The 17,687-nt window shown below is 44.5% G+C and overlaps 1 protein-coding gene and 1 non-coding gene across 2 annotated transcripts in view; one reads left to right on the top strand and one right to left on the bottom strand.

Annotated features, from left to right (window-relative positions):
- The window catches only part of GALNT9 (polypeptide N-acetylgalactosaminyltransferase 9), a 242,943-nt gene that overhangs the window by 57,537 nt on the left and 167,719 nt on the right, over positions 1–17,687 (top strand). The window lies entirely within an intron of this gene.
- Positions 3,369–3,506, bottom strand: LOC114809272. The gene has a single exon (XR_003757060.1). It is a non-coding gene; the product is annotated as a small nucleolar RNA SNORA7 (small nucleolar RNA).

Below are 17,687 nucleotides of genomic sequence, written 5' to 3'. Positions count from 1 at the left end.
TGAAGGCCCTGAGTCCCTGCATGGCTTGTCAGGAATGAGAAGTAGAGTGGCTTATTAGATAGAGCACAGGGCTGGGAGTCAGAAGGTCATGGGTTCTAATTCCAGCTCCTCCACATGTCTTCTGTGTGATCTTAGGCAAGTCACTTAATTTTTCTGGGCCTCAGTTACTTCATCTGTAAAATGAGGATTAAGAATGTGAGCCCTATGTGGGATAGGGACTGCCTCCAACCTGATTAACTTGTATCTACCCCAGCTTTTAGAACACTGCTTGGTACACAGTAAGTGCTTAACAAGCACAATAATAATAATAATAAGGATGGGGTGGGAAGACCAGCACAAACCTATATGGGGCTTGATCCCCACTTAAACTGCTTCTGTCTCTAGCTAATGTTTCTACAGGAACGTTCAGGGAATATCACCGCCCTCAAAAATCTTCAGTGGTTGCCTATCCACCTCCATAGCAAACAAAAACTCCTAACTCATGGCTTCAAAGCTCTCCATCACCTTGTCCCCTTCTACCTCACCTCCCTTCTCTCCTTCATCCCAGCCCTCTGGTGCTAATCTTCTCACAGTGCCTCGATCTCGCCTGTCTCACCACCGACCCCTGGCCCACATCCTACCTCTGGGTTGGAACACCCTCTCTCCTCAAATCCACCAGACAATTACTCTCCTCCACTTCAAAGCCCTACTGAAGGCACACCTCCTCCAAGAGGCCTTCCCAGACTAAACTCCACTTTTCCTCAGCTCCCATTCCCTTCCTCGTCACCATGACTTGCTCCCCTTGCTCTTCCCCACTCCCTGCCCCGCAGCATTTATATATATATGCATATATGTATATATATATAATTCTATTTATTTATTCTGTTGCCAAATTGTACATTCCAAGTGCTCAGTACAGTGCTCTGCACATAAATACTATAGAATGAATTTATACTGATGCCTGTTTTACTTGCATTGATGTCTGTCTCTCCCGGCTCTAGACTGTGAGCCTGTTGTGGGCAGGGATTGTCTCTCTTTATTGCTGTATTGAACTTTCCAAGCACTTAGTACAGTGCTCTGCACACAGTAAGCGCTCTATAAATATGATTGAATGAATGAATGAATAAAACATGTACAAGTTCTAGCAATTCATAAAGGAAATAGAGCAAGATCTATTGCAGGGAATCTTAAAAACATTATCAATCCATCATTCATATTTATTGAGCACTTTCTGAGTGCAGTATTAAGTGTTCGGTAGAATACAGAATAACAGAGCTGATGGATACATTCCCTGCCAAGGCCCCAAGTCAATCCATTACTGAGCCAGACCAAAGGTCTCATCCAGCCCAGGATTCTCTCTCCAACATTAATCACTGGACCCTTGTGGGAACTCAGTGAGGCTGCCCTCCTGGACATCCAGTTGCCTAGCTAGACCCTACCTCATAAAAGCCCTCACAGTTTTTACCTAAGCCTACTGAGAGCAAACTAAATTTAAACTGTGAAATGAATGTAGGTAGGAATTTCCCCAATTCAGCCCCAGGAATAATTTTTGACTAATCCCATCCTTGAGTCTACCCCAGGAACCCTGACATCAGCCTGTTTGCCTGATTAACAGACTGCATTTCTGACTCATCCGCTACCAGCCCAGTCCTCCTCATATCCACTGCCACAAATATCCTGCCTTGCTTGCTACAACAGCCTCCTTGCTGACCTCCCTGCCTCATGTCTCTCCTCACCCCAGTCCATACTTTGCTCTGCTGCCCAGATCATTTTTCTACAAAAACATTCTGTCCATGTTTCCCCACTCCTCCAGAACCTCCAGTGACTGCCCATCCACCTCTGCATCAAACAAACTCCAGACCATTCTCTTTAAAGCATTTATTCACTCAATAGTATTTATTGAGCACTTACTATGTGCAGAGCACTGTACTAAGTGCTTGGAATGTACAAATCGCTAACAGATAGAGACAGTCCCTGCCCTTTGACGGGCTCACAGTCTAATCGGGGGAGACGGACAGACAAGAACAATAGCAATAAATAGAATCAAGGGGATGAACATCTCATTAAAACAATAGCAAATAAATAGAATCAAGGTGCTGTACATCTCATTAACAAAATAGGGTAATGAAAATATATACAGTTGAGCGGACGAGCACAGTGCTGAGGGGATGGAAAGGGAGAGGGGGAGGAGCAGAGGGAAAGGGGGGGAAAGAGGGCTTAGCTGAGGAGAGGTGAAGGGGGGCTAGAGGGGTAGCAGAGGGAACAGAGGGAAAAGGGGACCTCAGTCTGGGAAGGCCTCTTGGAGGAGGTGAGCTTTAAGTAGGGTTTTGAAGAGGGGAAGAGAATGAGTTTGGCAGAGGTGAGGAGGGAGGGCATTCCAGGACCGCGGGAGGATGTGGCCCAGGGGTCAACAGTGGGATAGGTGAGAACGGGGGACGGTGAGGAGGTGGGCGGCAGAGGAGTGGAATGTGCCGGGTGGGCAGTGGAAAGAGGGAAGGGAGGAGAGGTTGGAGGGGGCAAGGGGATGGAGAGCCTCGAAGCCTAGAGTGAGAAGTTTTTGTTTCGTGCGGAGGTTGATAGGAGCTCAGTTCTGGACATGTTGAGTTTTAGTTGACGGGCAGATATCCAGGTAGAGACGACTTGGAGGCAGGAGGAGATATTCAATAACCTTGCCACTGCCTACGTTACGGTACCTCACGGCTTTCCTCCTACAACCCAATCTGCACACTTCACTCCTCTAATTCCATCCTACTGGTTGTACCTTGACCTCATCTACTTTACGGACAACCTCTTGCCCACTTCCTACATCTGGCCTGGAATGTCCTACCTCTTCATATCTGACATATGATTACTCTGCCAACTTTCTAAACCGTATTAATAATAATAATGTTGGTATTTGTTAAGCGCTTACTATGTGCCGAACACTGTTCTAAGCGCTGGGGTAGACATAAGGGAATCAGGTTGTCCCACGTGGGGCTCACAGTCTTAATCCCCATTTTTTACAGATGAGGGAACTGAGGCACAGAGAAGTTAAGTGACTTGCCCACAGTCACACAGCCGACAAGTTTCTCCTCCAAGAAGATTTTCCTAAGCCCTCATTTCCTCTTCTCCATTCTGTGTCACTTTTGCACTAGGATTTTCACCCTTGACTCACCCCTCCATCAGCCCTGAAGTACGTATGTCTGTCTTGTCTTATGTTGTTGAGTCGTTTCTGACTCCATGGACACATCCCTCCCAGAACCCCCAACCTGCATCTGGTAGTGTATCCATAGAGTTTCCTTGGTTAAAATTTTGAAGTGGTTTACCATTGCCTTCTTCTGAGAAGTAAGCTTGAGTCTCCAGGCTCGACTCTCTTCCATGCTGCTGCTTCCCAGCACAGGTGAGCTTTGACTTGTAGCAGTTTGCCTTCCACTCACTAGCCACTACCTAAGCTAGGAATGGAATGAGTATGCCTCTGTTTGACTCTCCCTCCCGTAGCTGAGACTGGAAGAGTACTGGAAACTCTCCAAGTCCGACCCTGAGAGGGGGAATATGTACATATCCATAATTTATGTATTTACATTAAGGTCTTTCTCCCCCTACAGACGGTAAACATGTTGTGGGCAAGGAATGTCTACCAATTCTGTCATATTATACTCTCCCTAGTATATAGAACAGTGCTCTGCACACAGTAAGCACTCAGTAAATACAATTGACTCATTGATTGATTGGATGAAGGGAGGAGCTTGGCACCACCAACACCCTCGGGCAAGTGCTGTCAATCAAATAGCCTCCCAGGATAATTGGAAGTTGAGGCAGGTTTCCAGGTAATAATAATAGTAATCATGACTGTATTGTTAAACGCTTACTAGGTGCCAAGCATTGTTCTAAGGAATTTACAGGACCTCAACCTAATGCTTTTCACAGTCCTTTTGTGTCGAATTACTGCAAAAATCACTCATCGTAAATCCCCTTGGCTAAGGAGGCAGATTCCATTAGGGCTTATAAGGAACATAAATTCTGCACAATCTTCTTATGTTCGAATTAGGTTGCCCTAGGGCAGGTTTGGCTATTTGGTCCTGAGCCCTATTCATATTCAGTTAAAGGTTGTTGTTTTATTAAAATGCCTATTAATTTTTAAAAGGAGTACAACTGTAGGTTAGCATATATTGAGTTTCAGGAATAAAAGAAGAGAAACATTTCAATATTTCAAAAAAAGTCTAAAGCAAGGAAGCCTTTGGCATCTGAAGTAATAGATGTATTAGATTGCCAGCCCCTTGAGGGTAGGAATCATGTCTCTTTAAGTGATGGCTCCCAATCACTTAATATAGTGCTCTGCACACAGTAGATGATCAATTAATATCACTAAATTGCACTGAATGGTCATAACCATCATTCTTTCCTGAGATGCAAGCTAAATAAGACACAAAAATTGTTCATTTTGACCCGAGGCTCAAAATTGTTTTCTGGTACAGTAGGATCCCTAAATCATATCCTACAGATTGAGATGGGGATGCTACATTTTAAGGGCTTAATAGCCTTAATATCCCTGGAGAAGCAGCACAGCCTAGTGGAGAGAGCATTGGCCTGGGAGTCAGAAAGACCTGAGGTCCTAATCCTGGCTCCATCACTTGTCTTTCGTGTGACCTAGGGCTAGTCAATTCACATTTCTGGCCTCAGGTACCTCATGTGTAAAATGAGAATTAAGGCTGTAAACCCCATGTGGGACATGGATTGGGTCAATCTGATTCGCTTGTGGCTCAGTGGAAAGAGCCTGGGCTTCTGAGGCAGAAGTCATGGGTTCGAATCCAGGCTCTGCCACTTGTCAGCTGTGTGACTGTGGGCAAGTCACTTAACTTCTCTGTGCCTCAGTTACCTCATCTGTGAAATGGGGATTAACTGTGAGCCTCACGTGGGACAACCTGGTTACCTTGTATCTACCCCAGTGCTTAGAACAGTGTTCTGCACATAGTAAGTGCTTAACAAATGCCAACATTATTATTATTATTAGCATAGTGCTTTGAACAGGGCTGGCAGATAGTAAGCACTCAAATACCATTAAAAAGGGGATAGGTCGGTCTATTAAGAGGCTTATTTTATATTGACTTTCTGGCTTGTCTAATATTAGAGAAGCAGTGTGGCTTAGTGGCTAGAGCACTGGCCTGGGAGTCAGAAGGACCTGGGTTCTAATCCCAGGTCTGCTACATGTCTGTTGTGTGACATTGGGCAAGTCACTTCACTTCTCTGGGCCTTAGTTACCTCATCTATAAAATGGGGATTAAGAGTGTGAGCCCCTCGTGGGACAGGGACCGTGTCCAACCTAATAAACTTGCATCTACCTCAGCACTTAGAACAGTGCTTGGCACATAGTAAGCACTTACGTGCCAATATTATTATCATTATTATTAGAAGGAAGTAAAAGTAATCCCAGTTACCTTGTATCTACCCCAGTGCTTAGAACAGTGCCTGGCATATAGTAACAAATTAACAAATACCATAATAATCATTATTATTATTATTATTATTATTAAAGAGCTTTCTATCCTACTAAAATAGTTCCAGCCTTTGCCCTGTCCTCTTCCTCGATCCAACCCATAAGACACTGGCTTCAGGGCTACACAGTGTCCCAGGGTCAGTGCAAGGTTGGGAGAGTTTAAGGATAGAAATACTGCAGCGGTACTTACCCCTGGGAAAGAAGAAAGAGAGAGACAGTGATCCCCTCAGAATCACTGCCCACAGGGTCTCCACCACTTATACAAGATGGGTGGGGCCAGGACACCAGCAGCTGCCAGTTTGAAGGAGCCATAATTGTGGTGGTGTTTATTAAGCACCTGCTATGTGCCAAGCACTCCACTGAGCACCGGGATAGATACACAACATCAGCTCAAACACAGTCCCTGTCTCACATGGGCCTCGCAATGGAATGGAGAACAGTTTTTTAATCCCTATTTTACAGATGAAGAAACTGAGGCCCAGAGGAAATAAGTGACTTGCCCAAGGTCACACAGCTGGTAAGTGGCAGAGCTAGGATTGGAAGCCAGATCTTTTGATGTGCAGTCCTGTGCTCTTTCTACTACTAATAATAATATTAATAATAAGTATCATACTTATTTAGTACTTACTATGTGCCAAGCATTGTTCTAAAAACTGGGGTAAATTCAAGTTCATTCATTCATTCAATAGTATTTATTGAGCGCTTACTATGTGCAGAGCACTGTACTAAGCGCTTGGGATGAACAAGTCGGCAACAGATAGAGACAGTCCCTGCCGTTTGACGGGCTTACAGTCTAATCGGGGGAGACGGACAGACAAGAACAATGGCACTAAACAGCGTCAAGGGGAAGAACATCTCGTAAAAACAATGGCAACTAAATAGAATCAAGGCGATGTACAATTCATTAACAAAATAAATAGGGTAACGAAAATATATACAGTTGAGCGGACGAGTACGGTGCTGTGGGGATGGGAAGGGAGAGGTGGAGGAGCAGAGGGAAAAGGGGAAAATGAGGCTTTAGCTGCGGAGAGGTAAAGGGGAGATGGCAGAGGGAGTAGAGGGGGAAGAGGAGCTCAGTCTGGGAACGCCTCTTGGAGGAGGTGATTTTTAAGTAAGGTTTTGAAGAGGGAAAGAGAATCAGTTTGGCGGAGGTGAGGAGGGAGGGCGTTCCGGGACCGCGGGAGGACGTGACCCAGGAGTCGACGGCGGGATAGGCGAGACCGAGGGACGGCGAGGAGGTGGGCGGCAGAGGAGCGGAGCGTGCGGGGTGGGCGGTAGAAAGAGAGAAGGGAGGAGAGGTAGGAAGGGGCAAGGTGATGGAGAGCCTTGAAGCCTAGAGTGAGGGTTAGCCAGGTTGGACACAGCCCCCATCCCACATGGGGCTCACACTCTTATCCCCATTTTACAGATGATGTAAATGAGGCATAGAAAAATTGAGCGACTTCCCAAGTTCACACAGCTGACACGCGGCAGAGCCAGGAGCACTAGACAAAGCTTGTTCTTATAAATGACAGATACAGAAAAATCACCCTTATTTACTCCAGTGACCATCACCAGGGGGTGGAATTGGGATTAGGATATAGGGAAACCCAGATCATTCCAGCTCTGGGTCTCTCAGGCTTAGAAATGTTTCAGATGAGTGAATAAGCAATGGCAGGGTTAATCATTTCTGTTTCCAGTATTGTACTGGGTCATTTCTCTCTGCTGGGACCATTTCAAGTTCCGCTTTCACCAAAACTTCCCTGCCAGAGTTAAAGGTAGTTAATTAAAGATCTTGGAGAAGCCTGGTAAATCCATGCTCAGATGCTGCATCTGAAACTCATTAATACTGATTCCCCTGGCATTCAGGGTGCCCATCGAGGTCTTCCCTCCCTCCAATAACTGCTCTTCTTATGAGATCTGACAAGACCACAGACCAAGGAGCTCTCCTGCTTTAATATGTACAAGATATTGGTTTTGCAGCACTACCCGTTAGCTATTTCTGATATCAAACAAAAGTTCCCACTAGCTTATTCCTTTATTGATTTCCCTTTGTTTAGTGCTAGCTGGCTTTTCTAATTAAGCATTGACTTTAATTATGCCACAAACCACACAACATAGATCTTGATTATTAACACTGGCCCATGGGATAATGAAAGGAAGGTTGGCAAATCTAAATTAAACAGAATCATAAAAATGAATGACCTTATCCAAAAACCCATCCCATATTCAAATGCTGTAATTTCCCCCTTGCTACATGTTTGTGGTGTCCTCATGCATATTAATTGTTTAAGCTAAGAACAGCTTGGCTGTCAACCTTAATAAGAGCGGATTTAGTGATTTAGTGTTGATGGAATATGAGTAGTAGTGAACCAGAAACCCAGTGGCTTCATCATGATAACACATTCAGTTCAACCAAGTAGAGAAGGTTAGGAAATTCTATTGCAACATGTCGTGGGAGATGAAAATTTGACGTTAGAACGGTAAGGGGTGGGTTTTGTTTGTTCCAGAGCCCTTCCAAACATCTACCCCTAGTCACCCTCTTCAAGAAGAACAGAGAGAGTTGGCTGTAGAAATGAATAATCGTAGTGAAAAATTGGGGTTTAATAATAATTGTCATATTTGTTAAGTGCTTATGTGGGACGGGAATTGTGCCCAACCTGGTTATCTTGTATCTACCCCAGTGCTTAGTATAGTGCCAGCACATAGTAAGTGCTTAACAAATACCATTAAAAAAGTGCTGGGATAGATAAGGATAATCAGATCAGATGTATTCCCTGTCCACATAGGGATCACAGTCTAAGCCAGAAGGGGAAGAAGTACTGAAGAGAGAGGGAGGAGAAACAGCATGGCTTAGTGGAACTAGCATAGGCCTGAGAATCAGAGGCCTTGAGTTCTAAACCCAGATCTGCCATTTGTCTCCTGCATGACCTGGGGCAAGAAGTTTAACTTCTCTGTGTTTCAGTTTCCTCATTCATAAAATGGGGATTAAAACCTATTCCCTCTATTTAGACTGTGATCCCTGTGTGGTACAGACACTTGTCCACCCTGATTATCTTGTATCTACCCCAGTGCTTCGTACAGTGTTTAGTACTGCTTAGTAAATGCTAAACAAGCACTATTATCATAGTTATTATAATTAATAGTTTATTGTTATTATTATCATTGAATCCCCATTTTACAGAAGAGGAAACAGAGAGAAGTGAAGTGACTTGCCCCAGGTCACACAGCAGGCAAGTGGCAGAGCTGGGATTAGAACACGGATCTTGTGACTCCCAGACCAGTATTTTTTCCACTAGGGAATACTGTATTGCAGACTTTCCATTTCTGACAAAATCTTAGCAAGCATCCTTCTGGACAGGCTTCTGCAGAATAGAGTTTTACCTTGCAATACCTGAATTGCAATGGGATTGTGGCTTTAGCCCAATATCCAATGTAGCAGACATGACGTTTGTAGCACAGCAGAGAAGTTCAGAAAGCAATAGCTATATTTGTAGTTTTACAAAAGCATTAGACTCCATCAACCATTCTGGAAGCCTGGACTTGTGTGACTATTAGGAATGGAATATTTATGGAATGTCATCTATCCCAAGCACTGGGATAGGTACAAGATCATCAGTCCAGGCCCAGTTCCTTTCCCACATGTCCTAAAACTTAGGGATAGATTTTAGAGGTGAAGAGACTTGAGACCCAAAGAGGCTATCTGATGTTTCCTCCAATATCTCATTGTTCTTCTAGCCATGCTCCCCTAGCTGCTTTGTGAAATGAATCGTCTCCACAGCCAAACAGATGGAAACCACAGCTATATTTCTGTCATAAGGATAATGAAAAATAGTAAACCATGAAGAAGAGAAAAGCAGAAAGAGCATGAAACCTAGGCTGCCTTTCTTCCTTCTCTGCAAAGCAAAGGGACAGACACTTTCAAAGAAATCGAGCTGCAGGAAATTACTGTCATAAAACCAGCCCTGATCTTCCTCTTTAAGAGCCCAGGCTTGGGAGTCAGAGGTCATGGGTTCTAACCCCTGCTCCACCACTTATCTGCTGTGTGACTTTGGGCAAGTACTTAACTTCTCTGTGCCTCAGTTACCTCATCTGTAAAATGGGGATTAAGACTGTGAGTCGCACGTGGGACAACCTTCATTAATTCATTCAATCATATTTATTGAGCGCTTACTATGTGCAGAGCACTGTATTAAGCACTTGGAATATACAATTTGGCCACAGATAGAGAAAATCCCTGCCCAACAATGGGCTCACAGTCTAAACAGGGGAGACAGACGGCAAAACAAAACAAAACAAAATAAAACAAGTAGTCTGGTGTCAGTATCATCAAGATCAATAGAATCATAGATATATACACATCATTAACAAAAAGAGAAATAATATATACAAATATGTACAGTGCTGAGGGGAGGGGAAGGAAGAAGAGCAGAGGGAGGGAGAAGGGGGAATGGGGAGGGGAGGAGGAGCAGAGGGAAAGGAGGGCTCAGTCTGGCAAGGCCTCTTGGAGGAGGTGAGCTCTCAGTAGGGCTTTGAAGAGGGGAAGAGAGTTAGTTTGGCAGATGTGAGGAGGGAGGGCATTCCAAGACAGTGGAAGGACGTGGGCCAGGGGTCGACGGCGATACAGGTGTGAACGGGGGACCATGAGGAGGTGAGCACAGAGGAGTGGAGTGTACAGGGTGGGCAGTAGAAAGAAGGGAGGTGAGGTAGGAGGGGGCAAGGTGATGGAGAGCTTTGAAGCTGAGAGTGAAGAGTTTTTGTTTCATGTGAAGGTTGATAGGCAACCACTGGAGGTTTTTCAGGAGGGGAGTGACAACCTGCTTACCTTGTATCCACCCCAGTGCTTAGAACAGTGCTTGGCACATAGTAAGCACTTACAAATACCATCATTATTATTATTATTGTAACTCGGGCATCAAGCCCTCCTTTTTGTGGTATTTGTTAAGCCCTTACTATGTCTCAAACACTGTTCTGAGCCTGGAGCAGGTACAAGTTAAGTAAATTGGACACAGTCCCTATCCCACAAGGGATTCACAGTAGGAGAGAGAACAGGTATTTAAGCCCCATTTTACAGTTGAGGAAAGAGAGGTACAGAGTAGTTAAATGACTTTCCAAAGGTCACACAGCAAGCAATTGGCAGAGTCGGGATTAAAACCCATATTCTTTGACTCTCAGGCCCGTGTTCCAAGTAAGACAAAAATGTTTGCGGGAGTGGAGCTTTGGAATTTTGGGGGGTCTGTGGCAGGGTGGTTAAACCATGAAGCAGTGTGTCTGGAATACTGAAGAAAAAGTACAAATGACTGTACACACACACACACACACACACACACACACACATTTCCGTGTAGTCTAGTGGTATGCGCCAGGTACCATGAGTTGAAAGACCCAGTTTCTAGTCTTACTTCCATCACTGGCCTGTCATATGACCTTGGTTAAGTCATTTCTCTGAGCCTCCATTTTCTCAACTGTAAAAGGGGGATAAAATATCTGCTTTCCCTTCCTCTTAGACTGTGAGTGCCACGTGGGACTGTGTCTGATCTGATGATCTTTGTATCCACCTTTAGCACAATACTTGGCCCGTACTAAGAACTCAATAAATACCGTAAGTAATGAGTGACGAGTTCCCGATAAGTGGAGGAGAATGAATTGATGGGACTCCCATCCCTTGGGTCACGGAAAGCTGAGTCAGACAAGGAACTCAGAAGCTGACGGTGGTAGAGGAAGTGATCCTTCAAGGGGAGATGGATGGAGTGAGACTTGCTGCTCGCCCACCTTTTAATATCCATGATGTACTCTCCAGAACAATTGAAAATGATTTGCTGCCCTAGCTGTTTCTTCAGGCAGGCTTCATCTTTCCTGTAAAGCAGATGACCGTTTCAAGAGGCACAAAAGTTCAGCGTAGCCAAGGTTGGAGCAGACAGTTATCTATAGTGTTTGGCATTTTCTGCTCCAGGATTTGGATTTAATGGGACAGGGTCTGTGTCTAATTCCCACCTAGGTATTCTGTTCCAGCACCGAATACAATGCTCTGCACTCAGAAAGCACTTAATACTTACCATTACTACTATTTCTAATGGAACAAAGATGTGGAAGTCCAGACTCTAATGGGTATTGTACTTCATTTTTTCAGAAACAAACTATGGAAATGTAGATTCTTCTGAGTCATCCTTGCACTTGGATTTGCACCCTTATTCACCCCACCCTCAGTCCCACGCACTTATGCATAGATCCGTAATTTATTTGTTATATTTCTGTCTCCAAGGAATGTGTCTACCATTTCTGTTACAGTGTTCTCTCCCAAGTACTTAGTACAGTGCCTTGCATGTAGTAAGTGCTCAATAAATGCAATCGATTGCCAACCCTAAACCTGCAGAAAAAAAAAGGCTTGACCTTGATTCATTCTCCTTCATTCATTCCCAGCAGTCAGTCAATTCCTGGTATTTATTAAGTTCTTATTGTTTACAGAGCCCTGAAGAGTTCCACTTAGCTCCTCACACCTCAAGTTGGCCAGCCCAACACCCTTTTCCAGCACTTATATCAGACAGACCACCACTCTTCCTACCTTCAAAGTCTTTTTAAGATCACAACTCCTCCAAGAGGCCTTTCCCGACTAAGCCTTCACTCCCTTCACCCCCTCTCCCTTCTAAGTCACCCTTGCACTTGAATTTGCACCCTTTATTCAGCCCACCAGTAGCCTCTTGGCACTTATCAATCAATCGTATTTATTGAGCGCTTCCTTTGGGCAGAGCACTGTTCTAAGTACTTGGGAGACTACAACGTAATATTACAGACACATTCCCTGTCCATAGTGACCTTATGTATTTATCCATAATTTATCTTAATGTCTGTATGCCCCTCTAGACTTTAAACTCTTTATGGGCAGGGAACATGTCTACCAACACTGGGGTCTGTTGTATTCTCCCAAGTGCTTAGGACAGTGCTTTGGAGACAGTACGCTCTCAGTAAGCATTGATTTACGATCATATTTATGATTATTGTAATTTGTTTACTACGTACCAAGAGCTACACTAAGCACTGAGGTAGATACAAGCTAATTAGGTTGGACACAGTCCACATCCCACAGGAGCTCACAGTATTAACCCCCATTTTATAGATGAGGTGAGGCACCTCAGAGAAATCAAGTGATTTGCCCATGGTCACGCAGGAGACAATTGTTGGAGCCGGCATTAGAACCCAGATCCTTCTGACTCCCAAGCCTGTGCTCTATCCATTGGACCGCACTGCAACTCTGTTCGTATTTCCCAAGCGCATAGATCAGCACACTGCACCCTGCTGATGTTCAGTAAATACTCTTTCTGCTGCCACTATTATGATAAGAGTAAAAGTCAAGGTTTCTGCCTTCAAGAGACTTAAAATAGAATGAGGGAGACAGGCAAACAACTTGTTTCTGGACATCGGGTGTTGTAGGAGCAACTAGTGATAGAGAGATTGGGGAAAAATGAGTAAATAAATGAGTAAAGCAAGTCGAGAGTTTCCACTGATATACACATCTGCTAAAGGAAGCTGTTGGAATGACCCAGCATAATTTGGATGGTGGAAATTTGTCGGGGAAGGCAGCATGGTGTAGTGGAAAGAGCTTGGGCCCGGGAGACGGAGGACCTAGGTTCTAATTCTGGCTCCAGCACTTGCCTGCTCTATGACAGTGAGCATGTCACTGACTTTTTCTGGGTCTTAGTTTCCTCATTTGTAAAGTGGGGATTAAGTTCCTCATCTTCCTCCTATTTAGTCTGTGAACCCCAGGAGGGACAAGGATTCTATTATACCTACCCAAGAACTTGGTACAGTGCTTAGCACATAGTAAATGCCTAACAGAGTATTATTGTCATTATTGTTATTGTTATTGCAGTTATTATTATAACTATATTTGTTAAGCGCTCTCTATGTGTCAAGCGCTGTACTAAGCACTAGGGTAGACAATCAGTTAATCAGGTTGGACACAGTCCCTGTCCCACATGGAGCTCACAGTCTAAGTAGGAGGGACTTTCATTTATAATTCTTACACTTACTCATATGTTCCTCTCCCCATGCATGTAGTCTATGCATGAACGACAGCTGCAGGAGCTTGTTAAGAGCTAAAATAGTGGTGATGACCCTTGGCTTTGGACTTCTTAGTCCCTGGCATAGGCGATGCCCCCACACAGTGATTTCTGAAAGCCAAAATTACCTGGCTGGGTCAGTGTCAACTTTGTAAAGAGGTGAAAATCGCCTTCAAATTCCCCTGCCAGATTCATTTTGGCGGCGTGACAGCTGTCCCGGAAAAGTTTCCAACATGCCGGACAGGCATCCAGAGAAAGACTCCCTTCTAATCAAAACAGGATGGGATATTCAATTTTTTAAATGGTATTTGTTAAGCATTCACTTTGTGCCAGGCACTGTATCGAGTCCAGAGATAGATACAAGCTAATCAGGTTGGACAAAGTCCGTGTCCCACATGTGGCTCACAGTCTTAATCTGAGGCACAGAGAAGTAGTTTAAATGAGTTACCCAAGGTCACACAGCAGATAAGTGGTGGAGCTAGGGCTGGGATTCAGGTTCTTTTGATGCCAGGGGCTGTGCTCTGTCCACTAGGCCATGTTGCGTCTCTGGCAAATTGTGAACTGGGGTGCCAAGAACAGCTTTGTCACTGAAGTGTTTGCACCAAGGTAACTCCACATGTTGGAGCTGGAATCTTGGGCCAGGCTTTTCGGCTCTGAGAATAACCCAATCCAGCCCTGGTTTGGTTAACAAGTACCAGGGATAAATTATGCTGCTCACGCAGCAATTTCCAAGATAGTGGGAGTAATTGCCAATTTTGTGCCTGGACTGAAAGACTGGGCCATTTCTGCTTGGTGTCAAACAACTCTTTGGATGACCAATATGTTCCAGGGCTTTTGTCAGACAGTCTTGTATCTACCCCAGAGTTTAGTACAGTGTGGCCATTAACATTTGTACTGATCTGAGGATTTTCCCACTAAAAAAAGGGTCTGGGTGTGAGCCTTACCTCAGGGTGGGTTTCACATCTAGCAGACCTGAACCAGAGAGAATCACTAAAGGAAGACTACAGGAAGAGTCTATGTCACAATCAAGCCCTCTCCTTTCCCTTATAGTTTGGTTCTTTGCACTGGAAGAAGGTGCCACTGACAGGGAATTTCCCATTTGGGGGGCGGGGGGCGGGTGGGTGTGTGTGTGTGTGTGTGTGTGTGTGTGTGTGTGTGTGTGTCTACAAAGCCAGCATTGGACCTCCAGCCCCGACCATTCTATGCACATAAAAAGACTGTCACTGTGTTGACAGCCCCTGGTGCTGTTTTTACGTGTTGCCCCTTTGTTTTCGCTTTGTTTGAGCTCCTGCACAAAATGCTCATTCTGTGAGTCCCATGTGGGACAGAGACTCGGGCCAACCCAATTATCTTGTATCAATTCTAGTGCTTAGTACAATGCCTGAGACAAAAAGGAGCCTGGTCTTTTTTGACAGCAGTTCCAGGCTGGCCTGCCTCCCCCATCCATCCCAGAAATTCGGTGTACCTGCAACCTGATGATTTCTTTATAATCTGGCTAAAGGTCTTCAAGTCCAACATGCAGAAATTCTTCTAGCCAAACATACACAGGAAACACCTGTAGCATTTATATGTAGAGATATGAAAAGGCAGAGTACTGCCCTTTGGACTCAGCTACACTATCTGCTGTTCAATCTTCACTCATTATGTGGTCAGACAGAATTTCCATAAACATTACTCTGTGTGTGTGTGTGTGTGTGTGTTTGGGGGAAGGAAGCAGTGACAGTGGAAAAGGAAAAACCTCAGATAAACTGGCCCCATATTTGACAGGAGAAATCTGCCCAAGTCGATCCTTTTCAATAATAATAATAATGGTATTTGTTAAGCACTTGCTATGTGCCAAGCAAGTTTCCAGTCAGTAATGCATTCGTGATCCTTTCATAAACGTGCCTCTTTCCAAATCTGGCCTACAGTTTGGAGGACAAAATATTCCAAAACCTGAGGGCAGACACAGATAAATTCTTCCTACCTGTGATATATGGGAGCGCTTGTGGTAGAGCAATGTTTTCTGGTTCAATTAATTCTGGTTCCTGGGGTGGATTGGTCTGGGTCTTGCTCTTCCTCCCAAGATAAGGAGGGCACACCCAGGGATTTCTAAATTACGTCCCAATATTCTCCATTCTTGCTTGGCTGGAGCAGACGGAGACAGGTCAGCTGCTCTTCTCCATTACAGGATGCTTCACCTAATGCTTTCTGTCATCTCTTGATTTGTGATTGATAAGATCACATGGGAAGAGGATAATAGTACTAATTATGGTATTTATTAAGCATTTGCTATGTGCCAGGCACTGTACTAAGCGCTGGGGTGGATACAAGGAAACTGGATTGGACACAGTCTGTGTCCCACATGGGGCTCACAGTCTCAATCCCCATTTTACAGATGAGGTAACTGAGGCATAGAGAATTGAAGTGACTTGCCCAAAGTCACATGGAAGATAAGTAGCGGAGCAGGAATTAGAATGCTTTGTAGTGAGGGAAGAAGGGAAGTGGGTCTCATTTTCTCCTCATTTCTTAGACTTTGTCTGGGGAGATTTCTCAGTGAGTGTGTTTCACCACCTGACCTCCACTCCAAAACACCCCCAGTTCTCAGGAAAGAAGCCAGTGCCCAAGTATGGGAGGAAATAAGGAAAAGAGCTTCCAAGACAGTTTCATAAACCCATCCTGACACACCCAGAAATCAGGCATCCTCTCCCTCCTCCCTGAAATAAAGTCAATTAGGAATTACGACGATGGTTAATTTTTCATATTAATGGCATCTGCGGTGTTGGTCTGGAATGTCCCAGTCACCTGCTTCAAGTGAATCGAGTGCCCGTAAAACAGAGAATCTGTTCAGGTCTCAGAGCTAGACAGAAGGAGGGAGGCAAGGAGGATGTTGTTTTAACTTTTTGGCGTCTGGATCCCTGACCGTTTCCAACCATTCGATCGCTATGTCCCTCCCTTCCCCAACTCCCACACCCAGATCCTTTGAGCTAAGACCAGGGGAATAGGAAGAGCCTAGAGTCATGCTACCCAGTTCATTTTCCCTGATGCAAACGCAGTCAATCAATCAATCAATGATATTTATTGAGTGCTTATTATGTGCAGTGCACTGTACTGAGCTCTTGGGAAAGGAAAGTACAAGAGAATTAGCAGACACGTTCCCTGCCCATAATGAGTTTACAGTTTAGAGGGACGAGATTACTGGGAAAAACTGGTCATACCTGGGCCAGGGGACAGGGTCTGGGAGTTGGGAGACCCAGGATCTAGTTCTAGCACTTTCACTCACCTTTTGTGTGACTGCAGGCAAGTCAACTTGGCCTCCCTATGCCTCAGTTTCCTTATCTGTAAAATGTGAATGATAATGCTGGCCTTCCCCTATTTTACAGGATTGTGGGGAGGATAGAATGAGACGATAAAATGAGAAGGAGCCTGGACTAATGGATAAAGCACAGGCCTGGGAGGCAGAAGGACCTGGGATCTAATCCGGGCTGCACCACCCTTCTGCTGTGTGACCTTGGGCAAGTCACTTCACTTCTCTGTGCCTCAGTTTCCTCATGTGTAAAATGGGGGTTGAGACTATATGGGACAGGGACTGTGTCCAGCCCAATTACCTTGAATCTAATCCAACGCTTCATATGGTGTATGGCACATAGTAAATGCTTAACAAATACCACATTTATTATGATTAATGTGAAACTTCTTGGGAAAGATAAAAAAACTGCACAAACAATCTTTAGTAATCATTGAGTGCTTACCTTGTGCAGAGCACTGTACTAAGTGCTTGGGAGAGTGCAATACAACAGAGTGGGCAGATACACTCCCTGCCCACAGAGAGCTTACTCTCTAGAAGGTGAGTCAGACATTCATATAAATAAATCATTTATAATATATAATTTAAAGATATAAGTGCTGTGGGGCTGAGGATAGGACAGATATCAAGGTATTACTATCAGACCCCTCAGAAAGGATTTGATTCCTTGAGTCTCTAACTAGAATTGTATAACCAGGCGTCAACATTTCAGCAGTCAGCACAATTGATCAATCAGTGGTACTTACTGAGCGCTTACTGTTTGCAGAGCACTGTACTAAGCACTTGACAAAGTTGGTCGACACATTCCCTCCGCTTCAGAAATGCACAGAACTCATATTGAGTTCTCCTCTTTGGTCACAAAGTACAAAAAGGTCTGACTTGGAAAAGTGACTAAATTATTATTTATTAATGG

Source organism: Ornithorhynchus anatinus, chromosome 2 (genome assembly GCF_004115215.2).
Source record: "Ornithorhynchus anatinus isolate Pmale09 chromosome 2, mOrnAna1.pri.v4, whole genome shotgun sequence".
Taxonomy (NCBI): domain Eukaryota; kingdom Metazoa; phylum Chordata; class Mammalia; order Monotremata; family Ornithorhynchidae; genus Ornithorhynchus; species Ornithorhynchus anatinus.
The sequence above is the reverse complement of the archived record's forward strand: the minus strand, read 5'-3'. Positions and strand labels throughout refer to the sequence as shown.